Below are 22,571 nucleotides of genomic sequence, written 5' to 3' on the forward strand. Positions count from 1 at the left end.
ATGATCTTGTAATCAACGCAGAGGAGAGTTATTGGCCTGAAATTTCCCAGGTCCTCTTTTTCCCCTTTTTTGTGTAACAGTGTCAACACCCCCTCCCTCATTGTCTTCCCCAACAGCCCCCCTTCTATCACTGACCCCACAACTTTTAAAAAATCCTCCCCCAGGATTCCCTAAAAAGTTGCATAAAATTCCTTCGGTAACCCATCAATCCCTGGCACCTTTCCCGCTCCCAACCCTCTCATAGCTTCCTCCAATTCCGCAAGACCCACCGGACGTTCTAAGGCCTCCACCACTTCCCCTGGCACCTTAACCTCAAGGCCCTTTAAAAAACCTCCTTGTTCTGGTCCGTCCACCTCTTGTGGCCCCATGGTGTCCCCAAAAAATTTGGAGGCAATCCCAACCATGCCTCTTGGATCCGAGACAAGGTTACCATCTTTCTCCCGTAGCCCGGAAATACACACCCTTGACCGGGCATCCCTCACCTGTTTAAAAAACATGGGCGTACAGGTCTCTGCCACATTTAATGATTCCATCCTACATCTTTTCAGGAAGTCATCAGCTTTCCCTTTAAAAAACAGGCCCAATTGTTCCCTCACTTCCCTGTCCCTCTGCTTATCCCTTATTCCCCCCTTGTTCTCTGCCTCCATTAAAGTATGCAACTCCTTTTGAAGCCTCCTAAAACCCCCCCTCTTTTCCCTTGCTCTTTCTGAACAATATTCAACCGTCACCCTCCTGATGTTTACCTTTATGTATTCCCACCAGTCCACAATATTGCCAAAGAAGGGCTTCAGTAAGACCCACCCCTCATAGTGTGAAATGACGGCTCTACGGAAAGCCTCCTCCCCCAAAACCCTGCAATTTAACTTCCAGTACCCCTTTCCAAAACTTGGGGCCACCACTAAAAAGGCCACCTCCAGTTGGTTGTGGTCAGAGAACCACACTGGTCTCACAACTGCCTTACGTACAGCAACAGCACCTGGCACAAAAACAAAGTCAATCCTACTATGTGCACCCCGTGAATTTGACCATGTTGTACCCTCGCCTGTTGGCTCCACAGCCCTGTACCCGTCTTTCAGCATGAACCCCTTCACCAAATCTGTCAAATACGGCAAACTAAAATCCCCCGACCCCTCAAAAGAGACATTGAAATCCCCCCCTAGAATCACCACCTTGTTTGTGACACACACCTCTGTTAGTGCAATAAATAGGGCCTTACGTCCCTTTGGCTCCGCTGGTGCATACACATTAATAATTCTAAATAAAACCCCCCTCCAAAATGCATCCACCACCAGGACCCTCCCCTGGACCACTGAAAAACTGTCCCGAACTTGAAACTCTTTATTCCCAAAGAGGATTCCGACCCCTGAGGAGTGTACCCCCCCGACTCCCCATCTGGACTCACCCTTGAGCCAGGCCTCCGAAAAGGCCCTGACATCCCCACCATCCCTCAGATGCACTTCCTGCAGAAAGCAAACATGTAAGGGCGTCTGAAACAGGTATTGGTAAATACTTGCCCTCTTCACCACATTCCTCATACCCCTGACATTTATGGTCATTACTGAAAATAAGGCCATTCAGTAATCAGCTTGGAGTGTGGCCACAAATTCGAAAACGACCCTCCTTTTCACTTTGTCCCTTATTCCCCTTGTAGTTAATGACAGTACCTTAAGAGAACCCATTTCAGGCAAAGTTTGTTCCCCCTACTGGGTGTACGGGGTGTCTTTGTCCATCTGTTCAGCCCAGGAAAGAGGAACCGTGTTTGCCGAGTTTGCCGGTCGACTAGGTCCATCATATACGTCCTCCCCATATGGGGATGACAACATGAGCAAGCCTTGAGGGAGTTCAAAATCCATCCCCAGCCCTTCAGCCATCAAGGCAGCTCCTTCCCCTGTGCACTGTCCCTCCAACTCTTCTGCAACATTCCCATTTGGGTCCTGTTGTATGTCCTCTCTGGCTCCACTGTCGTCAGTGGCATTCCCCAGCTTCACGGCTTCCTCTCTCCTACTGCCGTCAATCCCCTCCTTTTCATCCACGACATCCGTCTTCTCCCTCTTGGTTTTTTTACTGCATGCCTCCTCCGCACGCTCTTCATACTCACACGTCAGTGTTCCGAAAACCTGTGAGACCTTTCGTGCCCCTGGCTTCATCGTGGGGAAGGATGCACCAAGCGTAAGCTCCGGAAACTCCTCCATCTCGCTATGATCTGCTGCTTGGGCTGCCTCGTCTACTAATGCTGCTCCTTCCTCCTGCAATGCGGCTCCCACTCCTCCCTCTAAGGTATCTGCTCCAGGCCCCATCTGTGCTGGCCCCTCCTTGGTAGGCCGCGATGTCTCGGATTCTGTTTCCTGCACTGTGGTTCTGTTGAGGACTCCCGTTTGTTTTGCAACCTCGGAAAAAGTCCTCCTGCGGCTAGGGCAGCTCCTATAGAGGTGGTCCGCCCCTCCGCATCCGTGGCAAGTTTTCGGTGCCACACATTCCTTGGCCACGTGTCCTGTTTGCCCACAAAACCGGCAGCTTTCCCCCGTGCAGCCTGCTTCTGAGTGGCCAGACCGTCTGCATTTACGACAGAAGGCTGGCTGGCGGTTATAGAACAATTACCCGCGATCGCCCCCAAGACTAAAAAAGGCAGGGGGGTGTTGGAGGCCGTCCGGCCCTGTCGGATCTGGATTCAGCAGAACCTGGAAGAGCCGACGTCCGGTCCAAAAACCAAGTGGGTCTTTTATATGGCGGGCTGATGTTGCCACGTCCTCGTACTGGCACAGAAAGGAAACTAAAGCTTCATCAGTGACAAAGGGGTTGTACATATGGACTGACACTGTTCTGAAGTTCGGTCTGTCAAGGTTCAGGACTTCGTAGTAGGCAAGAGGGCTCACCTTCGCCTCCTTTCTGCAGATTTCCGATACTCTTCTGTAGATGTCCTCGGTCCTGAAGGTAACGTCAAAAGCGTTTTCCTGCTGGTTCCACTGAATGCACAGAACATCCTGAATCACCAGATTGAGCTGGCCCATGATGACTTGTTTTCCAAAAAAAACTCTCGACAGGACTTGATCTTCTTCTTTGGTAGCTCGAAATCTCAGAGTATACCTCAGCCCGACCTTTGGGATCGGCTGCTCGTTGGGTGATGTGGCCATTCCTCCGTCGTCACGCGCTTCCCTTGCGTTGTCAAAAATGGATTACCATGGTGATCTTAGCCAAAAGGCCGAGAAGCGATGACACATGAATGTTTGCCTCCAGACCCAACGGACTAGCGCATCTCTCAAATGTCGGGGTGCGGCTCATACAAATGGGCGTGGCAGTCGCCTGTTACTTAACATCCCACTCCCCACGCAGCCTGTATTCTTAAAAATCTTTGATTTCCTTCCAATCAAAAGTGTAAGCTCTTGATGAACTCTTGTTGATTCCTTCCAATCAAAAGTGTAAGCTCTTGATGAACTCTTGTTGATTCCTTCCAATCAAAAGTGTAAGCTTTTGATGAACTCTTGTTGAATTCACTTATAATTCAGAGAGTGATTTCACTTTTAGGCACCTCTGTCTAAAAATGGAACCAACCCCAAACAGCCCTCAAAAATCATTTGTTTTTTTTGCAATCAAAAGTGTAAGCTCCTGCCTAAATCTTGATTTCACTCTAAATTCAGACAGTAATTTGAGACTTGATCCAAAGCTCAACCAGAGACTCCAGGAATAAGTTTACTCAAATGACAGGCTCTTCCATCCTACTAATTTATTTTTCTTACAAGTACATGAGGCTTAGCCAAATAGCAGAGCCTTGCAAAAAATAAGGTCAACTCATTGTTGTTCCTCTCCACGGAAGTCTTTAGTAAAAGGCGAAAGACTTATGCGTATTGAAGAGAAACCAACGTCAGTAGCACAATCAGGTGAAAGGCATCCCTATATCCCCTATCCAGGTACTAACCAGGCCCTGCTCTGCTTAGCTTCCGAGATCAGACATAATCAGAAGTTTCTTTTTCTAAAATTGAAGCAGTTCTTAGCATTGGCAAGAGAGGTTCCCTAAAGCCTGAAGCTAACTTTACTTTTCTTCACTGGCAATTCTAACATGTTGGGTTAGCACCTGTATTTCAACGGCTAAATTACAAACAATAGTATGCCAATTGTAAATGTTGATCAACACTAATTTAGCAATCATGAAACGGAATCATTTTGGATAATATTGTCTAATTTCCTTTCATATCCAACGTTAAAACAACACTAAACATGCATCTCTTCAACAATGTGATATTCTTTTTGTAATTTGTAGGTGTACAATCTGCGGCGCTCGGCGGCTTTCGGAGAGAGAAGTGAAAAAGCTTACGGCACCTGGGATTCCCAGGCGGTCTTCCATCCAGGTACTAACCAGGCCCTGCTCTGCTTAGCTTCCGAGATCAGACGAGATCGGGCGGAACCAGAGAGGTATGGCCGTAAGCTGCTTTTCATCTTTTTCCTAATCCTTTAAAACGTGTCAAAGATAATCAGAAGTTTCTTTTTCTAAAATTGAAGCAGTTCTTAGCATTGGCAAGAGAGGTTCCTAAAGCCTGAAGGTAACTTTACTTTTCTTCACTGGCAATTCTAACATGTTGGGTTAGCACCTGTATTTCAACGGCTAAATTACAAACAATAGTATGCCAATCGTAAATGTTGATCAACACTAATTTAGCAATCATGAAACGGAATCATTTTGGATAATATTGTCTAATTTCCTTTCATATCCAACGTTAAAACAACACTAAACATGCACCTCTTCTACAATGTGAAATTCTTTTTACAATTGTGTAGGTGTACAATCTACGGCGCTGGGCGGCTTTCAGAGAGAGAAGTGAAAAAGCTTACGGCACCTGGGATTCCCAGGCGGTCTTCCATCCAGGTACTAACCAGGCCCAACTCTGCTTAGCTTCCGAGATCAGACGAGATCGGGCGGAACCAGAGAGGTATGGCCGTAAGCTGCTTTTTATCTTTTTCCTAATCCTTTATAATGCGTCAAAGAATTATGACACGCCTGCCGTTGGCATCTTTGTGTGGGTTAAATAAGGGTATGCAAAGAAGGCTGTGACATCCCATGCCGAAAATTGGATGGACTAGAGAAGACCCGCCCAGGGGTCCCAGCCAATCGGTGAATGGCCATTGCAGTCCCCGCCACCTCAAATGGCCTGACGATGGTATGGACGTAAGCCACCTTTCATCTTCTTCCTATTGCATCTCTTCTACAATGTGAAATTTTTTTTACAATTGTGTAGGTGTACAATCTACGGCGCTGGGCGGCTTTCAGAGAGAGAAGTGAAAAAGCTTACGGCACCTGGGATTCCCAGGCGGTCTTCCATCCAGGTACTAACCAGGCCCTGCTCTGCTTAGCTTCCGAGATCAGACGAGATCGGGCGGAACCAGAGAGGTATGGCCGTAAGCTGCTTTTCATCTTTTTCCTAATCCTTTATAATGCGTCAATGAATTATGACACGCCTGCCGTTGGCATCTTTGTGTGGGTTAAATAAGGGTATGCAAAGAAGGCTGTGACATCCCATGCCGGAAATTGGATGGACTAGAGAAGACCCGCCCAGGAGTCCCAGCCAATCGGTGAATGGCCATTGCAGTCCCCGCCACCTCAAATGGCCTGACGATGGTATGGACGTAAGCCACCTTTCATCTTCTTCCTATTGCATCTCTTCTACAATGTGAAATTTTTTTTACAATTGTGTAGGTGTACAATCTACGGCGCTGGGCGGCTTTCAGAGAGAGAAGTGAAAAAGCTTACGGCACCTGGGATTCCCAGGCGGTCTTCCATCCAGGTACTAACCAGGCCCTGCTCTGCTTAGCTTCCGAGATCAGACGAGATCGGGCGGAACCAGAGAGGTATGGCCGTAAGCTGCTTTTCATCTTTTTCCTAATCCTTTAAAACGTGTCAAAGATAATCAGAAGTTTCTTTTTCTAAAATTGAAGCAGTTCTTAGCATTGGCAAGAGAGGTTCCTAAAGCCTGAAGGTAACTTTACTTTTCTTCACTGGCAATTCTAACATGTTGGGTTAGCACCTGTATTTCAACGGCTAAATTACAAAAAATAGTATGCCAATCGTAAATGTTGATCAACACTAATTTAGCAATCATGAAACGGAATCATTTTGGATAATATTGTCTAATTTCCTTTCATATCCAATGTTAAAACAACACTAAACATGCATCTCTTCAACAATGTGATATTCTTTTTGTAATTTGTAGGTGTACAATCTACGGCGCTGGGCGGCTTTCAGAGAGAGAAGTGAAAAAGCTTACGGCACCTGGGATTCCCAGGCGGTTTTCCATCCAGGTACTAACCAGGCCCTGCTCTGCTTAGCTTCCGAGATCGGGCGAGATCGGGCGGAACCAGAGAGGTATGGCCGTAAGCTGCTTTTTATCTTTTTCCTAATCCTTTATAATGCGTCAATGAATTATGACACGCCTGCCGTTGGCATCTTTGTGTGGGTTAAATAAGGGTATGCAAAGAAGGCTGTGACATCCCATGCCGAAAATTGGATGGACTAGAGAAGACCCGCCCAGGGGTCCCAGCCAATCGGTGAATGGCCATTGCAGTCCCCGCCACCTCAAATGGCCTGACGATGGTATGGACGTAAGCCACCTTTCATCTTCTTCCTATTGCATCTCTTCTACAATGTGAATTTTTTTTTACAATTGTGTAGGTGTACAATCTACGGCGCTGGGCGGCTTTTAGAGAGAGAAGTTAAAAAGCTTACGGCACCTGGGATTCCCAGGCGATCTTCCATCCAGGTACTAACCAGGCCCTGCTCTGCTTAGCTTCCGAGATCAGACGAGATCGGGCGGAACCAGAGAGGTATGGCCGTAAGCTGCTTTTTATCTTTTTCCTAATCCTTTATAATGCGTCAAAAAATTATGTCACGCCTGCCGTTGGCATCTTTGTGTGGGTTAAATAAGGGTATGCAAAGAAGGCTGTGACATCCTATGGCGAAAATTGGATGGACTAGAGAAGACCCGCCCAGGAGTCCCAGCCAATCGGTGGATGGCCATTGCAGTCCCCGCCACCTCAAATGGCCTGATGATGGTATGGACGTAAGCCACCTTTCATCTTCTTCCTATTGCATCTCTTCTACAATGTGAATTTTTTTTTACAATTGTGTAGGTGTACAATCTACGGCGCTGGGCGGCTTTTAGAGAGAGAAGTTAAAAAGCTTACGGCACCTGGGATTCCCAGGCGATCTTCCATCCAGGTACTAACCAGGCCCTGCTCTGCTTAGCTTCCGAGATCAGACGAGATCGGGCGGAACCAGAGAGGTATGGCCGTAAGCTGCTTTTTATCTTTTTCCTAATCCTTTATAATGCGTCAAAAAATTATGTCACGCCTGCCGTTGGCATCTTTGTGTGGGTTAAATAAGGGTATGCAAAGAAGGCTGTGACATCCTATGGCGAAAATTGGATGGACTAGAGAAGACCCGCCCAGGAGTCCCAGCCAATCGGTGGATGGCCATTGCAGTCCCCGCCACCTCAAATGGCCTGATGATGGTATGGACGTAAGCCACCTTTCATCTTCTTCCTATTGCATCTCTTCTACAATGCGATAAACTTTTTACAATTGTGTAGGTGTACAAGCTACGGCGCTGGGCGGCTTTCAGAGAGAGAAGTGAAAAAGCTTACGGCACCTGGGATTCCCAGGCGGTCTTCCATCCAGGTACTAACCAGGCCCTGCTCTGCTTAGCTTCCGAGATCAGACGAGATCGGGCGGAACCAGAGAGGTATGGCCGTAAGCTGCTTTTTATCTTTTTCCTAATCCTTTAAAACGTGTCAAAGATAATCAGAAGTTTCTTTTTCTAAAATTGAAGCAGTTCTTAGCATTGGCAAGAGAGGTTCCTAAAACCTGAAGGGAACTTTACTTTTCTTCACTGGTAAATCTAACATGTTGGGTTAGCACCTGTATTTCAACGGCTAAATTACAAACAAAAGTATGCCAATTGTTAAATGTTGATCAACACTAATTTAGCAACCATGAAACGGAATCATTTTGGATAATATTGTCTAATTGCCTTTCATATCCAACGTTAAAACAACACTAAACATGCATCTCTTCAACAATGTGATATACTTTTTGTAATTTGTAGGTGTACAATCTGCGGCGCTCGGCGGCTTTCGGTGAGAGAAGTGAAAAAGCTTACGGAACCTGGGATTCCCAGGCGGTCTTCCATCCAGGTACTAACCAGGCCCTGCTCTGCTTAGCTTCCGAGATCAGACGAGATCGGGCGGAACCAGAGAGGTATGGCTGTAAGCTGCTTTTTATCTTTTTCCTAATCCTTTAAAACGTGTCAAAGATAATCAGAAGTTTCTTTTTCTAAAATTGAAGCAGTTCTTAGCATTGGCAAGAGAGGTTCCTAAAGCCTGAAGGTAACTTTACTTTTCTTCACTGGCAATTCTAACATGTTGGGTTAGCACCTGTATTTCAACGGCTAAATTACAAACAACAGTATGCCAATCGTAAATGTTGACCAACACTAATTTAGCAATCATGAAACGGAATCATTTTGGATAATATTGTCTAATTTCCTTTCATATCCAACGTTAAAACAGGTGTACAATCTGCGGCGCTCGGCGGCTTTCGGAGAGAGAAGTGAAAAAGCTTACGGCACCTGGGATTCCCAGGCGGTCTTCCATCCAGGTACTAACCAGGCCCTGCTCTGCTTAGCTTCCGAGATCAGACGAGATCGGGCGGAACCAGAGAGGTATGGCCGTAAGCTGCTTTTTATCTTTTTCCTAATCCTTTATAATGCGTCAATGAATTATGACACGCCTGCCGTTGGCATCTTTGTGTGGGTTAAATAAGGGTATGCAAAGAAGGCTGTGACATCCCATGCCGAAAATTGGATGGACTAGAGAAGACCCGCCCAGGAGTCCCAGCCAATCGGTGAATGGCCATTGCAGTCCCCGCCACCTCAAATGGCCTGACGATGGTATGGACGTAAGCCACCTTTCATCTTCTTCCTATTGCATCTCTTCTACAATGTGAATTTTTTTTTACAATTGTGTAGGTGTACAATCTACGGCGCTGGGCGGCTTTTAGAGAGAGAAGTTAAAAAGCTTACGGCACCTGGGATTCCCAGGCGATCTTCACATGTGATCAGACGAGATCGGGCGGAACCAGAGAGGTATGGCCGTAAGCTGCTTTTTATCTTTTTCCTAATCCTTTATAATGCTCAACACTAATTTAGCAATCATGAAACGGAATCATTTTGGATAATATTGTCTAATTTCCTTTCATATCCAACGTTAAAACAACACTAAACATGCATCTCTTCAACAATGTGATATTCTTTTTGTAATTTGTAGGTGTACAATCTGCGGCGCTCGGCGGCTTTCGGAGAGAGAAGTGAAAAAGCTTACGGCACCTGGGATTCCCAGGCGGTCTTCCATCCAGGTACTAACCAGGCCCTGCTCTGCTTAGCTTCCGAGATCAGACGAGATCGGGCGGAACCAGAGAGGTATGGCCGTAAGCTGCTTTTCATCTTTTTCCTAATCCTTTAAAACGTGTCAAAGATAATCAGAAGTTTCTTTTTCTAAAATTGAAGCAGTTCTTAGCATTGGCAAGAGAGGTTCCTAAAGCCTGAAGGTAACTTTACTTTTCTTCACTGGCAATTCTAACATGTTGGGTTAGCACCTGTATTTCAACGGCTAAATTACAAACAATAGTATGCCAATCGTAAATGTTGATCAACACTAATTTAGCAATCATGAAACGGAATCATTTTGGATAATATTGTCTAATTTCCTTTCATATCCAACGTTAAAACAGGTGTACAATCTACGGCGCTGGGCGGCTTTCGGAGAGAGAAGTGAAAAAGCTTACGGCACCTGGGATTCCCAGGCGGTCTTCCATCCAGGTACTAACCAGGCCCTGCTCTGCTTAGCTTCCGAGATCAGACGAGATCGGGCGGAACCAGAGAGGTATGGCCGTAAGCTGCTTTTCATCTTTTTCCTAATCCTTTATAATGCGTCAATGAATTATGACACGCCTGCCGTTGGCATCTTTGTGTGGGTTAAATAAGGGTATGCAAAGAAGGCTGTGACATCCCATGCCGAAAATTGGATGGACTAGAGAAGACCCGCCCAGGAGTCCCAGCCAATCGGTGAATGGCCATTGCAGTCCCCGCCACCTCAAATGGCCTGACGATGGTATGGACGTAAGCCACCTTTCATCTTCTTCCTATTGCATCTCTTCTACAATGTGAAATTTTTTTTACAATTGTGTAGGTGTACAATCTACGGCGCTGGGCGGCTTTCAGAGAGAGAAGTGAAAAAGCTTACGGCACCTGGGATTCCCAGGCGGTCTTCCATCCAGGTACTAACCAGGCCCTGCTCTGCTTAGCTTCCGAGATCAGACGAGATCGGGCGGAACCAGAGAGGTATGGCCGTAAGCTGCTTTTCATCTTTTTCCTAATCCTTTATAATGCGTCAATGAATTATGACACGCCTGCCGTTGGCATCTTTGTGTGGGTTAAATAAGGGTATGCAAAGAAGGCTGTGACATCCCATGCCGGAAATTGGATGGACTAGAGAAGACCCGCCCAGGAGTCCCAGCCAATCGGTGAATGGCCATTGCAGTCCCCGCCACCTCAAATGGCCTGACGATGGTATGGACGTAAGCCACCTTTCATCTTCTTCCTATTGCATCTCTTCTACAATGTGAAATTTTTTTTACAATTGTGTAGGTGTACAATCTACGGCGCTGGGCGGCTTTCAGAGAGAGAAGTGAAAAAGCTTACGGCACCTGGGATTCCCAGGCGGTCTTCCATCCAGGTACTAACCAGGCCCTGCTCTGCTTAGCTTCCGAGATCAGACGAGATCGGGCGGAACCAGAGAGGTATGGCCGTAAGCTGCTTTTCATCTTTTTCCTAATCCTTTAAAACGTGTCAAAGATAATCAGAAGTTTCTTTTTCTAAAATTGAAGCAGTTCTTAGCATTGGCAAGAGAGGTTCCTAAAGCCTGAAGGTAACTTTACTTTTCTTCACTGGCAATTCTAACATGTTGGGTTAGCACCTGTATTTCAACGGCTAAATTACAAAAAATAGTATGCCAATCGTAAATGTTGATCAACACTAATTTAGCAATCATGAAACGGAATCATTTTGGATAATATTGTCTAATTTCCTTTCATATCCAACGTTAAAACAGGTGTACAATCTACGGCGCTGGGCGGCTTTCGGAGAGAGAAGTGAAAAAGCTTACGGCACCTGGGATTCCCAGGCGGTCTTCCATCCAGGTACTAACCAGGCCCTGCTCTGCTTAGCTTCCGAGATCAGACGAGATCGGGCGGAACCAGAGAGGTATGGCCGTAAGCTGCTTTTTATCTTTTTCCTAATCCTTTAAAACGTGTCAAAGATAATCAGAAGTTTCTTTTTCTAAAATTGAAGCAGTTCTTAGCATTGGCAAGAGAGGTTCCTAAAGCCTGAAGGTAACTTTACTTTTCTTCACTGGCAATTCTAACATGTTGGGTTAGCACCTGTATTTCAACGGCTAAATTACAAACAATAGTATGCCAATCGTAAATGTTGATCAACACTAATTTAGCAATCATGAAACGGAATCATTTTGGATAATATTGTCTAATTTCCTTTCATATCCAACGTTAAAACAGGTATACAATCTGCGGCGCTCGGCGGCTTTCGGAGAGAGAAGTGAAAAAGCTTACGGCACCTGGGATTCCCAGGCGGTCTTCCATCCAGGTACTAACCAGGCCCTGCTCTGCTTAGCTTCCGAGATCAGACGAGATCGGGCGGAACCAGAGAGGTATGGCCGTAAGTTGCTTTTTATCTTTTTCCTAATCCTTTATAATGCGTCAATGAATTATGACACGCCTGCCGTTGGCATCTTTGTGTGGGTTAAATAAGGGTATGCAAAGAAGGCTGTGACATCCCATGCCGAAAATTGGATGGACTAGAGAAGACCCGCCCAGGGGTCCCAGCCACTCGGTGAATGGCCATTGCAGTCCCCGCCACCTCAAATGGCCTGACGATGGTATGGACGTAAGCCACCTTTCATCTTCTTCCTATTGCATCTCTTCTACAATGTGAATTTTTTTTTTACAATTGTGTAGGTGTACAATCTACGGCGCTGGGCGGCTTTCAGAGAGAGAAGTGAAAAAGCTTACGGCACCTGGGATTCCCAGGCGGTCTTCCATCCAGGTACTAACCAGGCCCTGCTCTGCTTAGCTTCCGAGATCAGACGAGATCGGGCGGAACCAGAGAGGTATGGCCTTAAGCTGCTTTTCATCTTTTTCCTAATCCTTTAAAACGTGTCAAAGATAATCAGAAGTTTCTTTTTCTAAAATTGAAGCAGTTCTTAGCATTGGCAAGAGAGGTTCCTAAAGCCTGAAGGTAACTTTACTTTTCTTCACTGGCAATTCTAACATGTTGGGTTAGCACCTGTATTTCAACGGCTAAATTACAAAAAATAGTATGCCAATCGTAAATGTTGATCAACACTAATTTAGCAATCATGAAACGGAATCATTTTGGATAATATTGTCTAATTTCCTTTCATATCCAACGTTAAAACAGGTGTACAATCTACGGCGCTGGGCGGCTTTCGGAGAGAGAAGTGAAAAAGCTTACGGCACCTGGGATTCCCAGGCGGTCTTCCATCCAGGTACTAACCAGGCCCTGCTCTGCTTAGCTTCCGAGATCAGACGAGATCGGGCGGAACCAGAGAGGTATGGCCGTAAGCTGCTTTTCATCTTTTTCCTAATCCTTTATAATGCGTGAATGAATTATGACACGCCTGCCGTTGGCATCTTTGTGTGGGTTAAATAAGGGTATGCAAAGAAGGCTGTGACATCCCATGCCGAAAATTGGATGGACTAGAGAAGACCCGCCCAGGAGTCCCAGCCAATCGGTGAATGGCCATTGCAGTCCCCGCCACCTCAAATGGCCTGACGATGGTATGGACGTAAGCCACCTTTCATCTTCTTCCTATTGCATCTCTTCTACAATGTGAATTTTTTTTTACAATTGTGTAGGTGTACAATCTACGGCGCTGGGCGGCTTTCAGAGAGAGAAGTGAAAAAGCTTACGGCACCTGGGATTCCCAGGCGGTCTTCCATCCAGGTACTAACCAGGCCCTGCTCTGCTTAGCTTCCGAGATCAGACGAGATCGGGCGGAACCAGAGAGGTATGGCCGTAAGCTGCTTTTCATCTTTTTCCTAATCCTTTAAAACGTGTCAAAGATAATCAGAAGTTTCTTTTTCTAAAATTGAAGCAGTTCTTAGCATTGGCAAGAGAGGTTCCTAAAGCCTGAAGGTAACTTTACTTTTCTTCACTGGCAATTCTAACATGTTGGGTTAGCACCTGTATTTCAACGGCTAAATTACAAACAATAGTATGCCAATCGTAAATGTTGATCAACACTAATTTAGCAATCATGAAACGGAATCATTTTGGATAATATTGTCTAATTTCCTTTCATATCCAACTTTAAAACAGGTGTACAATCTACGGCGCTGGGCGGCTTTCGGAGAGAGAAGTGAAAAAGCTTACGGCACCTGGGATTCCCAGGCGGTCTTCCATCCAGGTACTAACCAGGCCCTGCTCTGCTTAGCTTCCGAGATCAGACGAGATCGGGCGGAACCAGAGAGGTATGGCCGTAAGCTGCTTTTCATCTTTTTCCTAATCCTTTATAATGCGTCAATGAATTATGACACGCCTGCCGTTGGCATCTTTGTGTGGGTTAAATAAGGGTATGCAAAGAAGGCTGTGACATCCCATGCCGAAAATTGGATGGACTAGAGAAGACCCGCCCAGGAGTCCCAGCCAATCGGTGAATGGCCATTGCAGTCCCCGCCACCTCAAATGGCCTGACGATGGTATGGACGTAAGCCACCTTTCATCTTCTTCCTATTGCATCTCTTCTACAATGTGAATTTTTTTTTACAATTGTGTAGGTGTACAATCTACGGCGCTGGGCGGCTTTCAGAGAGAGAAGTGAAAAAGCTTACGGCACCTGGGATTCCCAGGCGGTCTTCCATCCAGGTACTAACCAGGCCCTGCTCTGCTTAGCTTCCGAGATCAGACGAGATCGGGCGGAACCAGAGAGGTATGGCCGTAAGCTGCTTTTCATCTTTTTCCTAATCCTTTAAAACGTGTCAAAGATAATCAGAAGTTTCTTTTTCTAAAATTGAAGCAGTTCTTAGCATTGGCAAGAGAGGTTCCTAAAGCCTGAAGGTAACTTTACTTTTCTTCACTGGCAATTCTAACATGTTGGGTTAGCACCTGTATTTCAACGGCTAAATTACAAAAAATAGTATGCCAATCGTAAATGTTGATCAACACTAATTTAGCAATCATGAAACGGAATCATTTTGGATAATATTGTCTAATTTCCTTTCATATCCAACGTTAAAACAGGTGTACAATCTACGGCGCTGGGCGGCTTTCGGAGAGAGAAGTGAAAAAGCTTACGGCACCTGGGATTCCCAGGCGGTCTTCCATCCAGGTACTAACCAGGCCCTGCTCTGCTTAGCTTCCGAGATCAGACGAGATCGGGCGGAACCAGAGAGGTATGGCCGTAAGCTGCTTTTCATCTTTTTCCTAATCCTTTATAATGCGTCAATGAATTATGACACGCCTGCCGTTGGCATCTTTGTGTGGGTTAAATAAGGGTATGCAAAGAAGGCTGTGACATCCCATGCCGAAAATTGGATGGACTAGAGAAGACCCGCCCAGGAGTCCCAGCCAATCGGTGAATGGCCATTGCAGTCCCCGCCACCTCAAATGGCCTGACGATGGTATGGACGTAAGCCACCTTTCATCTTCTTCCTATTGCATCTCTTCTACAATGTGAAATTTTTTTTACAATTGTGTAGGTGTACAATCTACGGCGCTGGGCGGCTTTCAGAGAGAGAAGTGAAAAAGCTTACGGCACCTGGGATTCCCAGGCGGTCTTCCATCCAGGTACTAACCAGGCCCTGCTCTGCTTAGCTTCCGAGATCAGACGAGATCGGGCGGAACCAGAGAGGTATGGCCGTAAGCTGCTTTTCATCTTTTTCCTAATCCTTTATAATGCGTCAATGAATTATGACACGCCTGCCGTTGGCATCTTTGTGTGGGTTAAATAAGGGTATGCAAAGAAGGCTGTGACATCCCATGCCGGAAATTGGATGGACTAGAGAAGACCCGCCCAGGAGTCCCAGCCAATCGGTGAATGGCCATTGCAGTCCCCGCCACCTCAAATGGCCTGACGATGGTATGGACGTAAGCCACCTTTCATCTTCTTCCTATTGCATCTCTTCTACAATGTGAAATTTTTTTTACAATTGTGTAGGTGTACAATCTACGGCGCTGGGCGGCTTTCAGAGAGAGAAGTGAAAAAGCTTACGGCACCTGGGATTCCCAGGCGGTCTTCCATCCAGGTACTAACCAGGCCCTGCTCTGCTTAGCTTCCGAGATCAGACGAGATCGGGCGGAACCAGAGAGGTATGGCCGTAAGCTGCTTTTCATCTTTTTCCTAATCCTTTAAAACGTGTCAAAGATAATCAGAAGTTTCTTTTTCTAAAATTGAAGCAGTTCTTAGCATTGGCAAGAGAGGTTCCTAAAGCCTGAAGGTAACTTTACTTTTCTTCACTGGCAATTCTAACATGTTGGGTTAGCACCTGTATTTCAACGGCTAAATTACAAAAAATAGTATGCCAATCGTAAATGTTGATCAACACTAATTTAGCAATCATGAAACGGAATCATTTTGGATAATATTGTCTAATTTCCTTTCATATCCAACGTTAAAACAGGTGTACAATCTACGGCGCTGGGCGGCTTTCGGAGAGAGAAGTGAAAAAGCTTACGGCACCTGGGATTCCCAGGCGGTCTTCCATCCAGGTACTAACCAGGCCCTGCTCTGCTTAGCTTCCGAGATCAGACGAGATCGGGCGGAACCAGAGAGGTATGGCCGTAAGCTGCTTTTTATCTTTTTCCTAATCCTTTAAAACGTGTCAAAGATAATCAGAAGTTTCTTTTTCTAAAATTGAAGCAGTTCTTAGCATTGGCAAGAGAGGTTCCTAAAGCCTGAAGGTAACTTTACTTTTCTTCACTGGCAATTCTAACATGTTGGGTTAGCACCTGTATTTCAACGGCTAAATTACAAAAAATAGTATGCCAATCGTAAATGTTGATCAACACTAATTTAGCAATCATGAAACGGAATCATTTTGGATAATATTGTCTAATTTCCTTTCATATCCAACGTTAAAACAGGTGTACAATCTACGGCGCTGGGCGGCTTTCGGAGAGAGAAGTGAAAAAGCTTACGGCACCTGGGATTCCCAGGCGGTCTTCCATCCAGGTACTAACCAGGCCCTGCTCTGCTTAGCTTCCGAGATCAGACGAGATCGGGCGGAACCAGAGAGGTATGGCCGTAAGCTGCTTTTTATCTTTTTCCTAATCCTTTAAAACGTGTCAAAGATAATCAGAAGTTTCTTTTTCTAAAATTGAAGCAGTTCTTAGCATTGGCAAGAGAGGTTCCTAAAGCCTGAAGGTAACTTTACTTTTCTTCACTGGCAATTCTAACATGTTGGGTTAGCACCTGTATTTCAACGGCTAAATTACAAACAATAGTATGCCAATCGTAAATGTTGATCAACACTAATTTAGCAATCATGAAACGGAATCATTTTGGATAATATTGTCTAATTTCCTTTCATATCCAACGTTAAAACAGGTATACAATCTGCGGCGCTCGGCGGCTTTCGGAGAGAGAAGTGAAAAAGCTTACGGCACCTGGGATTCCCAGGCGGTCTTCCATCCAGGTACTAACCAGGCCCTGCTCTGCTTAGCTTCCGAGATCAGACGAGATCGGGCGGAACCAGAGAGGTATGGCCGTAAGTTGCTTTTTATCTTTTTCCTAATCCTTTATAATGCGTCAATGAATTATGACACGCCTGCCGTTGGCATCTTTGTGTGGGTTAAATAAGGGTATGCAAAGAAGGCTGTGACATCCCATGCCGAAAATTGGATGGACTAGAGAAGACCCGCCCAGGGGTCCCAGCCAATCGGTGAATGGCCATTGCAGTCCCCGCCACCTCAAATGGCCTGACGATGGTATGGACGTAAGCCACCTTTCATCTTCTTCCTATTGCATCTCTTCTACAATGTGAATTTTTTTTTTACAATTGTGTAGGTGTACAATCTACGGCGCTGGGCGGCTTTCAGAGAGAGAAGTGAAAAAGCTTACGGCACCTGGGATTCCCAGGCGGTCTTCCATCCAGGTACTAACCAGGCCCTGCTCTGCTTAGCTTCCGAGATCAGACGAGATCGGGCGGAACCAGAGAGGTATGGCCGTAAGCTGCTTTTCATCTTTTTCCTAATCCTTTAAAACGTGTCAAAGATAATCAGAAGTTTCTTTTTCTAAAATTGAAGCAGTTCTTAGCATTGGCAAGAGAGGTTCCTAAAGCCTGAAGGTAACTTTACTTTTCTTCACTGGCAATTCTAACATGTTGGGTTAGCACCTGTATTTCAACGGCTAAATTACAAAAAATAGTATGCCAATCGTAAATGTTGATCAACACTAATTTAGCAATCATGAAACGGAATCATTTTGGATAATATTGTCTAATTTCCTTTCATATCCAACGTTAAAACAGGTGTACAATCTACGGCGCTGGGCGGCTTTCGGAGAGAGAAGTGAAAAAGCTTACGGCACCTGGGATTCCCAGGCGGTCTTCCATCCAGGTACTAACCAGGCCCTGCTCTGCTTAGCTTCCGAGATCAGACGAGATCGGGCGGAACCAGAGAGGTATGGCCGTAAGCTGCTTTTCATCTTTTTCCTAATCCTTTATAATGCGTGAATGAATTATGACACGCCTGCCGTTGGCATCTTTGTGTGGGTTAAATAAGGGTATGCAAAGAAGGCTGTGACATCCCATGCCGAAAATTGGATGGACTAGAGAAGACCCGCCCAGGAGTCCCAGCCAATCGGTGAATGGCCATTGCAGTCCCCGCCACCTCAAATGGCCTGACGATGGTATGGACGTAAGCCACCTTTCATCTTCTTCCTATTGCATCTCTTCTACAATGTGAATTTTTTTTTACAATTGTGTAGGTGTACAATCTACGGCGCTGGGCGGCTTTCAGAGAGAGAAGTGAAAAAGCTTACGGCACCTGGGATTCCCAGGCGGTCTTCCATCCAGGTACTAACCAGGCCCTGCTCTGCTTAGCTTCCGAGATCAGACGAGATCGGGCGGAACCAGAGAGGTATGGCCGTAAGCTGCTTTTCATCTTTTTCCTAATCCTTTAAAACGTGTCAAAGATAATCAGAAGTTTCTTTTTCTAAAATTGAAGCAGTTCTTAGCATTGGCAAGAGAGGTTCCTAAAGCCTGAAGGTAACTTTACTTTTCTTCACTGGCAATTCTAACATGTTGGGTTAGCACCTGTATTTCAACGGCTAAATTACAAACAATAGTATGCCAATCGTAAATGTTGATCAACACTAATTTAGCAATCATGAAACGGAATCATTTTGGATAATATTGTCTAATTTCCTTTCATATCCAACTTTAAAACAGGTGTACAATCTACGGCGCTGGGCGGCTTTCGGAGAGAGAAGTGAAAAAGCTTACGGCACCTGGGATTCCCAGGCGGTCTTCCATCCAGGTACTAACCAGGCCCTGCTCTGCTTAGCTTCCGAGATCAGACGAGATCGGGCGGAACCAGAGAGGTATGGCCGTAAGCTGCTTTTCATCTTTTTCCTAATCCTTTATAATGCGTCAATGAATTATGACACGCCTGCCGTTGGCATCTTTGTGTGGGTTAAATAAGGGTATGCAAAGAAGGCTGTGACATCCCATGCCGAAAATTGGATGGACTAGAGAAGACCCGCCCAGGAGTCCCAGCCAATCGGTGAATGGCCATTGCAGTCCCCGCCACCTCAAATGGCCTGACGATGGTATGGACGTAAGCCACCTTTCATCTTCTTCCTATTGCATCTCTTCTACAATGTGAAATTTTTTTTACAATTGTGTAGGTGTACAATCTACGGCGCTGGGCGGCTTTCAGAGAGAGAAGTGAAAAAGCTTACGGCACCTGGGATTCCCAGGCGGTCTTCCATCCAGGTACTAACCAGGCCCTGCTCTGCTTAGCTTCCGAGATCAGACGAGATCGGGCGGAACCAGAGAGGTATGGCCGTAAGCTGCTTTTCATCTTTTTCCTAATCCTTTATAATGCGTCAATGAATTATGACACGCCTGCCGTTGGCATCTTTGTGTGGGTTAAATAAGGGTATGCAAAGAAGGCTGTGACATCCCATGCCGGAAATTGGATGGACTAGAGAAGACCCGCCCAGGAGTCCCAGCCAATCGGTGAATGGCCATTGCAGTCCCCGCCACCTCAAATGGCCTGACGATGGTATGGACGTAAGCCACCTTTCATCTTCTTCCTATTGCATCTCTTCTACAATGTGAAATTTTTTTTACAATTGTGTAGGTGTACAATCTACGGCGCTGGGCGGCTTTCAGAGAGAGAAGTGAAAAAGCTTACGGCACCTGGGATTCCCAGGCGGTCTTCCATCCAGGTACTAACCAGGCCCTGCTCTGCTTAGCTTCCGAGATCAGACGAGATCGGGCGGAACCAGAGAGGTATGGCCGTAAGCTGCTTTTCATCTTTTTCCTAATCCTTTAAAACGTGTCAAAGATAATCAGAAGTTTCTTTTTCTAAAATTGAAGCAGTTCTTAGCATTGGCAAGAGAGGTTCCTAAAGCCTGAAGGTAACTTTACTTTTCTTCACTGGCAATTCTAACATGTTGGGTTAGCACCTGTATTTCAACGGCTAAATTACAAAAAATAGTATGCCAATCGTAAATGTTGATCAACACTAATTTAGCAATCATGAAACGGAATCATTTTGGATAATATTGTCTAATTTCCTTTCATATCCAACGTTAAAACAGGTGTACAATCTACGGCGCTGGGCGGCTTTCGGAGAGAGAAGTGAAAAAGCTTACGGCACCTGGGATTCCCAGGCGGTCTTCCATCCAGGTACTAACCAGGCCCTGCTCTGCTTAGCTTCCGAGATCAGACGAGATCGGGCGGAACCAGAGAGGTATGGCCGTAAGCTGCTTTTTATCTTTTTCCTAATCCTTTAAAACGTGTCAAAGATAATCAGAAGTTTCTTTTTCTAAAATTGAAGCAGTTCTTAGCATTGGCAAGAGAGGTTCCTAAAGCCTGAAGGTAACTTTACTTTTCTTCACTGGCAATTCTAACATGTTGGGTTAGCACCTGTATTTCAACGGCTAAATTACAAAAAATAGTATGCCAATCGTAAATGTTGATCAACACTAATTTAGCAATCATGAAACGGAATCATTTTGGATAATATTGTCTAATTTCCTTTCATATCCAACGTTAAAACAGGTGTACAATCTACGGCGCTGGGCGGCTTTCGGAGAGAGAAGTGAAAAAGCTTACGGCACCTGGGATTCCCAGGCGGTCTTCCATCCAGGTACTAACCAGGCCCTGCTCTGCTTAGCTTCCGAGATCAGACGAGATCGGGCGGAACCAGAGAGGTATGGCCGTAAGCTGCTTTTTATCTTTTTCCTAATCCTTTAAAACGTGTCAAAGATAATCAGAAGTTTCTTTTTCTAAAATTGAAGCAGTTCTTAGCATTGGCAAGAGAGGTTCCTAAAGCCTGAAGGTAACTTTACTTTTCTTCACTGGCAATTCTAACATGTTGGGTTAGCACCTGTATTTCAACGGCTAAATTACAAACAATAGTATGCCAATCGTAAATGTTGATCAACACTAATTTAGCAATCATGAAACGGAATCATTTTGGATAATATTGTCTAATTTCCTTTCATATCCAACGTTAAAACAGGTATACAATCTGCGGCGCTCGGCGGCTTTCGGAGAGAGAAGTGAAAAAGCTTACGGCACCTGGGATTCCCAGGCGGTCTTCCATCCAGGTACTAACCAGGCCCTGCTCTGCTTAGCTTCCGAGATCAGACGAGATCGGGCGGAACCAGAGAGGTATGGCCGTAAGTTGCTTTTTATCTTTTTCCTAATCCTTTATAATGCGTCAATGAATTATGACACGCCTGCCGTTGGCATCTTTGTGTGGGTTAAATAAGGGTATGCAAAGAAGGCTGTGACATCCCATGCCGAAAATTGGATGGACTAGAGAAGACCCGCCCAGGGGTCCCAGCCAATCGGTGAATGGCCATTGCAGTCCCCGCCACCTCAAATGGCCTGACGATGGTATGGACGTAAGCCACCTTTCATCTTCTTCCTATTGCATCTCTTCTACAATGTGAATTTTTTTTTTACAATTGTGTAGGTGTACAATCTACGGCGCTGGGCGGCTTTCAGAGAGAGAAGTGAAAAAGCTTACGGCACCTGGGATTCCCAGGCGGTCTTCCATCCAGGTACTAACCAGGCCCTGCTCTGCTTAGCTTCCGAGATCAGACGAGATCGGGCGGAACCAGAGAGGTATGGCCGTAAGCTGCTTTTCATCTTTTTCCTAATCCTTTAAAACGTGTCAAAGATAATCAGAAGTTTCTTTTTCTAAAATTGAAGCAGTTCTTAGCATTGGCAAGAGAGGTTCCTAAAGCCTGAAGGTAACTTTACTTTTCTTCACTGGCAATTCTAACATGTTGGGTTAGCACCTGTATTTCAACGGCTAAATTACAAAAAATAGTATGCCAATCGTAAATGTTGATCAACACTAATTTAGCAATCATGAAACGGAATCATTTTGGATAATATTGTCTAATTTCCTTTCATATCCAACGTTAAAACAGGTGTACAATCTACGGCGCTGGGCGGCTTTCGGAGAGAGAAGTGAAAAAGCTTACGGCACCTGGGATTCCCAGGCGGTCTTCCATCCAGGTACTAACCAGGCCCTGCTCTGCTTAGCTTCCGAGATCAGACGAGATCGGGCGGAACCAGAGAGGTATGGCCGTAAGCTGCTTTTCATCTTTTTCCTAATCCTTTATAATGCGTGAATGAATTATGACACGCCTGCCGTTGGCATCTTTGTGTGGGTTAAATAAGGGTATGCAAAGAAGGCTGTGACATCCCATGCCGAAAATTGGATGGACTAGAGAAGACCCGCCCAGGAGTCCCAGCCAATCGGTGAATGGCCATTGCAGTCCCCGCCACCTCAAATGGCCTGACGATGGTATGGACGTAAGCCACCTTTCATCTTCTTCCTATTGCATCTCTTCTACAATGTGAATTTTTTTTTACAATTGTGTAGGTGTACAATCTACGGCGCTGGGCGGCTTTCAGAGAGAGAAGTGAAAAAGCTTACGGCACCTGGGATTCCCAGGCGGTCTTCCATCCAGGTACTAACCAGGCCCTGCTCTGCTTAGCTTCCGAGATCAGACGAGATCGGGCGGAACCAGAGAGGTATGGCCGTAAGCTGCTTTTCATCTTTTTCCTAATCCTTTAAAACGTGTCAAAGATAATCAGAAGTTTCTTTTTCTAAAATTGAAGCAGTTCTTAGCATTGGCAAGAGAGGTTCCTAAAGCCTGAAGGTAACTTTACTTTTCTTCACTGGCAATTCTAACATGTTGGGTTAGCACCTGTATTTCAACGGCTAAATTACAAACAATAGT

At 45.5% G+C, this 22,571-nt stretch overlaps 40 non-coding genes across 40 annotated transcripts; all 40 read right to left on the minus strand.

Moving 5' to 3' along the window:
• Positions 1–3,749: 3,749 nt before the first annotated feature.
• Positions 3,750–3,862, minus strand: LOC119205220 (U5 spliceosomal RNA). Its single transcript, XR_005117478.2, has one exon. It is a non-coding gene; the product is annotated as a U5 spliceosomal RNA (small nuclear RNA).
• Positions 3,863–4,302: 440 nt separating this feature from the next.
• Positions 4,303–4,421, minus strand: LOC134113033 (5S ribosomal RNA). The gene has a single exon (XR_009946356.1). It is a non-coding gene; the product is annotated as a 5S ribosomal RNA (ribosomal RNA).
• A 396-nt stretch (positions 4,422–4,817) lies between these two features.
• Positions 4,818–4,936, minus strand: LOC134112528 (5S ribosomal RNA). The gene has a single exon (XR_009945860.1). It is a non-coding gene; the product is annotated as a 5S ribosomal RNA (ribosomal RNA).
• Positions 4,937–5,275: 339 nt separating this feature from the next.
• On the minus strand, positions 5,276–5,394 carry LOC134112575 (5S ribosomal RNA). The gene has a single exon (XR_009945898.1). It is a non-coding gene; the product is annotated as a 5S ribosomal RNA (ribosomal RNA).
• Positions 5,395–5,733: 339 nt separating this feature from the next.
• LOC134112607 (5S ribosomal RNA) lies at positions 5,734–5,852 on the minus strand. The gene has a single exon (XR_009945929.1). It is a non-coding gene; the product is annotated as a 5S ribosomal RNA (ribosomal RNA).
• A 395-nt stretch (positions 5,853–6,247) lies between these two features.
• Positions 6,248–6,366, minus strand: LOC134113070 (5S ribosomal RNA). Its single transcript, XR_009946393.1, has one exon. It is a non-coding gene; the product is annotated as a 5S ribosomal RNA (ribosomal RNA).
• A 339-nt stretch (positions 6,367–6,705) lies between these two features.
• LOC134112942 (5S ribosomal RNA) lies at positions 6,706–6,824 on the minus strand. The gene has a single exon (XR_009946265.1). It is a non-coding gene; the product is annotated as a 5S ribosomal RNA (ribosomal RNA).
• A 339-nt stretch (positions 6,825–7,163) lies between these two features.
• Positions 7,164–7,282, minus strand: LOC134112943 (5S ribosomal RNA). The gene has a single exon (XR_009946266.1). It is a non-coding gene; the product is annotated as a 5S ribosomal RNA (ribosomal RNA).
• A 339-nt stretch (positions 7,283–7,621) lies between these two features.
• On the minus strand, positions 7,622–7,740 carry LOC134112618 (5S ribosomal RNA). Its single transcript, XR_009945941.1, has one exon. It is a non-coding gene; the product is annotated as a 5S ribosomal RNA (ribosomal RNA).
• Positions 7,741–8,136: 396 nt separating this feature from the next.
• Positions 8,137–8,255, minus strand: LOC134112530 (5S ribosomal RNA). Its single transcript, XR_009945862.1, has one exon. It is a non-coding gene; the product is annotated as a 5S ribosomal RNA (ribosomal RNA).
• Positions 8,256–8,599: 344 nt separating this feature from the next.
• LOC134112629 (5S ribosomal RNA) lies at positions 8,600–8,718 on the minus strand. Its single transcript, XR_009945952.1, has one exon. It is a non-coding gene; the product is annotated as a 5S ribosomal RNA (ribosomal RNA).
• A 637-nt stretch (positions 8,719–9,355) lies between these two features.
• LOC134112640 (5S ribosomal RNA) lies at positions 9,356–9,474 on the minus strand. The gene has a single exon (XR_009945963.1). It is a non-coding gene; the product is annotated as a 5S ribosomal RNA (ribosomal RNA).
• Positions 9,475–9,818: 344 nt separating this feature from the next.
• Positions 9,819–9,937, minus strand: LOC134112651 (5S ribosomal RNA). The gene has a single exon (XR_009945974.1). It is a non-coding gene; the product is annotated as a 5S ribosomal RNA (ribosomal RNA).
• A 339-nt stretch (positions 9,938–10,276) lies between these two features.
• On the minus strand, positions 10,277–10,395 carry LOC134112662 (5S ribosomal RNA). Its single transcript, XR_009945985.1, has one exon. It is a non-coding gene; the product is annotated as a 5S ribosomal RNA (ribosomal RNA).
• Positions 10,396–10,734: 339 nt separating this feature from the next.
• On the minus strand, positions 10,735–10,853 carry LOC134112673 (5S ribosomal RNA). The gene has a single exon (XR_009945996.1). It is a non-coding gene; the product is annotated as a 5S ribosomal RNA (ribosomal RNA).
• A 344-nt stretch (positions 10,854–11,197) lies between these two features.
• LOC134112684 (5S ribosomal RNA) lies at positions 11,198–11,316 on the minus strand. Its single transcript, XR_009946007.1, has one exon. It is a non-coding gene; the product is annotated as a 5S ribosomal RNA (ribosomal RNA).
• Positions 11,317–11,660: 344 nt separating this feature from the next.
• On the minus strand, positions 11,661–11,779 carry LOC134112936 (5S ribosomal RNA). The gene has a single exon (XR_009946259.1). It is a non-coding gene; the product is annotated as a 5S ribosomal RNA (ribosomal RNA).
• A 340-nt stretch (positions 11,780–12,119) lies between these two features.
• On the minus strand, positions 12,120–12,238 carry LOC134113073 (5S ribosomal RNA). Its single transcript, XR_009946396.1, has one exon. It is a non-coding gene; the product is annotated as a 5S ribosomal RNA (ribosomal RNA).
• A 344-nt stretch (positions 12,239–12,582) lies between these two features.
• Positions 12,583–12,701, minus strand: LOC134112695 (5S ribosomal RNA). The gene has a single exon (XR_009946018.1). It is a non-coding gene; the product is annotated as a 5S ribosomal RNA (ribosomal RNA).
• Positions 12,702–13,040: 339 nt separating this feature from the next.
• On the minus strand, positions 13,041–13,159 carry LOC134112707 (5S ribosomal RNA). Its single transcript, XR_009946030.1, has one exon. It is a non-coding gene; the product is annotated as a 5S ribosomal RNA (ribosomal RNA).
• A 344-nt stretch (positions 13,160–13,503) lies between these two features.
• On the minus strand, positions 13,504–13,622 carry LOC134112718 (5S ribosomal RNA). The gene has a single exon (XR_009946041.1). It is a non-coding gene; the product is annotated as a 5S ribosomal RNA (ribosomal RNA).
• A 339-nt stretch (positions 13,623–13,961) lies between these two features.
• On the minus strand, positions 13,962–14,080 carry LOC134112729 (5S ribosomal RNA). The gene has a single exon (XR_009946052.1). It is a non-coding gene; the product is annotated as a 5S ribosomal RNA (ribosomal RNA).
• A 344-nt stretch (positions 14,081–14,424) lies between these two features.
• On the minus strand, positions 14,425–14,543 carry LOC134112740 (5S ribosomal RNA). Its single transcript, XR_009946063.1, has one exon. It is a non-coding gene; the product is annotated as a 5S ribosomal RNA (ribosomal RNA).
• Positions 14,544–14,882: 339 nt separating this feature from the next.
• LOC134112751 (5S ribosomal RNA) lies at positions 14,883–15,001 on the minus strand. Its single transcript, XR_009946074.1, has one exon. It is a non-coding gene; the product is annotated as a 5S ribosomal RNA (ribosomal RNA).
• A 339-nt stretch (positions 15,002–15,340) lies between these two features.
• LOC134112762 (5S ribosomal RNA) lies at positions 15,341–15,459 on the minus strand. Its single transcript, XR_009946085.1, has one exon. It is a non-coding gene; the product is annotated as a 5S ribosomal RNA (ribosomal RNA).
• Positions 15,460–15,803: 344 nt separating this feature from the next.
• LOC134112773 (5S ribosomal RNA) lies at positions 15,804–15,922 on the minus strand. Its single transcript, XR_009946096.1, has one exon. It is a non-coding gene; the product is annotated as a 5S ribosomal RNA (ribosomal RNA).
• Positions 15,923–16,266: 344 nt separating this feature from the next.
• LOC134112784 (5S ribosomal RNA) lies at positions 16,267–16,385 on the minus strand. Its single transcript, XR_009946107.1, has one exon. It is a non-coding gene; the product is annotated as a 5S ribosomal RNA (ribosomal RNA).
• A 344-nt stretch (positions 16,386–16,729) lies between these two features.
• Positions 16,730–16,848, minus strand: LOC134112937 (5S ribosomal RNA). The gene has a single exon (XR_009946260.1). It is a non-coding gene; the product is annotated as a 5S ribosomal RNA (ribosomal RNA).
• A 340-nt stretch (positions 16,849–17,188) lies between these two features.
• Positions 17,189–17,307, minus strand: LOC134112795 (5S ribosomal RNA). The gene has a single exon (XR_009946118.1). It is a non-coding gene; the product is annotated as a 5S ribosomal RNA (ribosomal RNA).
• A 344-nt stretch (positions 17,308–17,651) lies between these two features.
• Positions 17,652–17,770, minus strand: LOC134112806 (5S ribosomal RNA). Its single transcript, XR_009946129.1, has one exon. It is a non-coding gene; the product is annotated as a 5S ribosomal RNA (ribosomal RNA).
• Positions 17,771–18,109: 339 nt separating this feature from the next.
• LOC134112818 (5S ribosomal RNA) lies at positions 18,110–18,228 on the minus strand. The gene has a single exon (XR_009946141.1). It is a non-coding gene; the product is annotated as a 5S ribosomal RNA (ribosomal RNA).
• A 344-nt stretch (positions 18,229–18,572) lies between these two features.
• Positions 18,573–18,691, minus strand: LOC134112829 (5S ribosomal RNA). The gene has a single exon (XR_009946152.1). It is a non-coding gene; the product is annotated as a 5S ribosomal RNA (ribosomal RNA).
• Positions 18,692–19,030: 339 nt separating this feature from the next.
• Positions 19,031–19,149, minus strand: LOC134112840 (5S ribosomal RNA). Its single transcript, XR_009946163.1, has one exon. It is a non-coding gene; the product is annotated as a 5S ribosomal RNA (ribosomal RNA).
• Positions 19,150–19,488: 339 nt separating this feature from the next.
• Positions 19,489–19,607, minus strand: LOC134112851 (5S ribosomal RNA). Its single transcript, XR_009946174.1, has one exon. It is a non-coding gene; the product is annotated as a 5S ribosomal RNA (ribosomal RNA).
• A 344-nt stretch (positions 19,608–19,951) lies between these two features.
• On the minus strand, positions 19,952–20,070 carry LOC134112862 (5S ribosomal RNA). Its single transcript, XR_009946185.1, has one exon. It is a non-coding gene; the product is annotated as a 5S ribosomal RNA (ribosomal RNA).
• Positions 20,071–20,414: 344 nt separating this feature from the next.
• On the minus strand, positions 20,415–20,533 carry LOC134112873 (5S ribosomal RNA). The gene has a single exon (XR_009946196.1). It is a non-coding gene; the product is annotated as a 5S ribosomal RNA (ribosomal RNA).
• A 344-nt stretch (positions 20,534–20,877) lies between these two features.
• Positions 20,878–20,996, minus strand: LOC134112938 (5S ribosomal RNA). Its single transcript, XR_009946261.1, has one exon. It is a non-coding gene; the product is annotated as a 5S ribosomal RNA (ribosomal RNA).
• A 340-nt stretch (positions 20,997–21,336) lies between these two features.
• Positions 21,337–21,455, minus strand: LOC134112884 (5S ribosomal RNA). The gene has a single exon (XR_009946207.1). It is a non-coding gene; the product is annotated as a 5S ribosomal RNA (ribosomal RNA).
• Positions 21,456–21,799: 344 nt separating this feature from the next.
• On the minus strand, positions 21,800–21,918 carry LOC134112895 (5S ribosomal RNA). The gene has a single exon (XR_009946218.1). It is a non-coding gene; the product is annotated as a 5S ribosomal RNA (ribosomal RNA).
• Positions 21,919–22,257: 339 nt separating this feature from the next.
• LOC134112906 (5S ribosomal RNA) lies at positions 22,258–22,376 on the minus strand. The gene has a single exon (XR_009946229.1). It is a non-coding gene; the product is annotated as a 5S ribosomal RNA (ribosomal RNA).
• Positions 22,377–22,571: the final 195 nt, after the last annotated feature.

This window comes from Pungitius pungitius, unplaced genomic scaffold (genome assembly GCF_949316345.1).
Source record: "Pungitius pungitius unplaced genomic scaffold, fPunPun2.1 scaffold_25, whole genome shotgun sequence".
In the NCBI taxonomy this organism is placed as follows: Eukaryota; Metazoa; Chordata; class Actinopteri; order Perciformes; family Gasterosteidae; genus Pungitius; species Pungitius pungitius.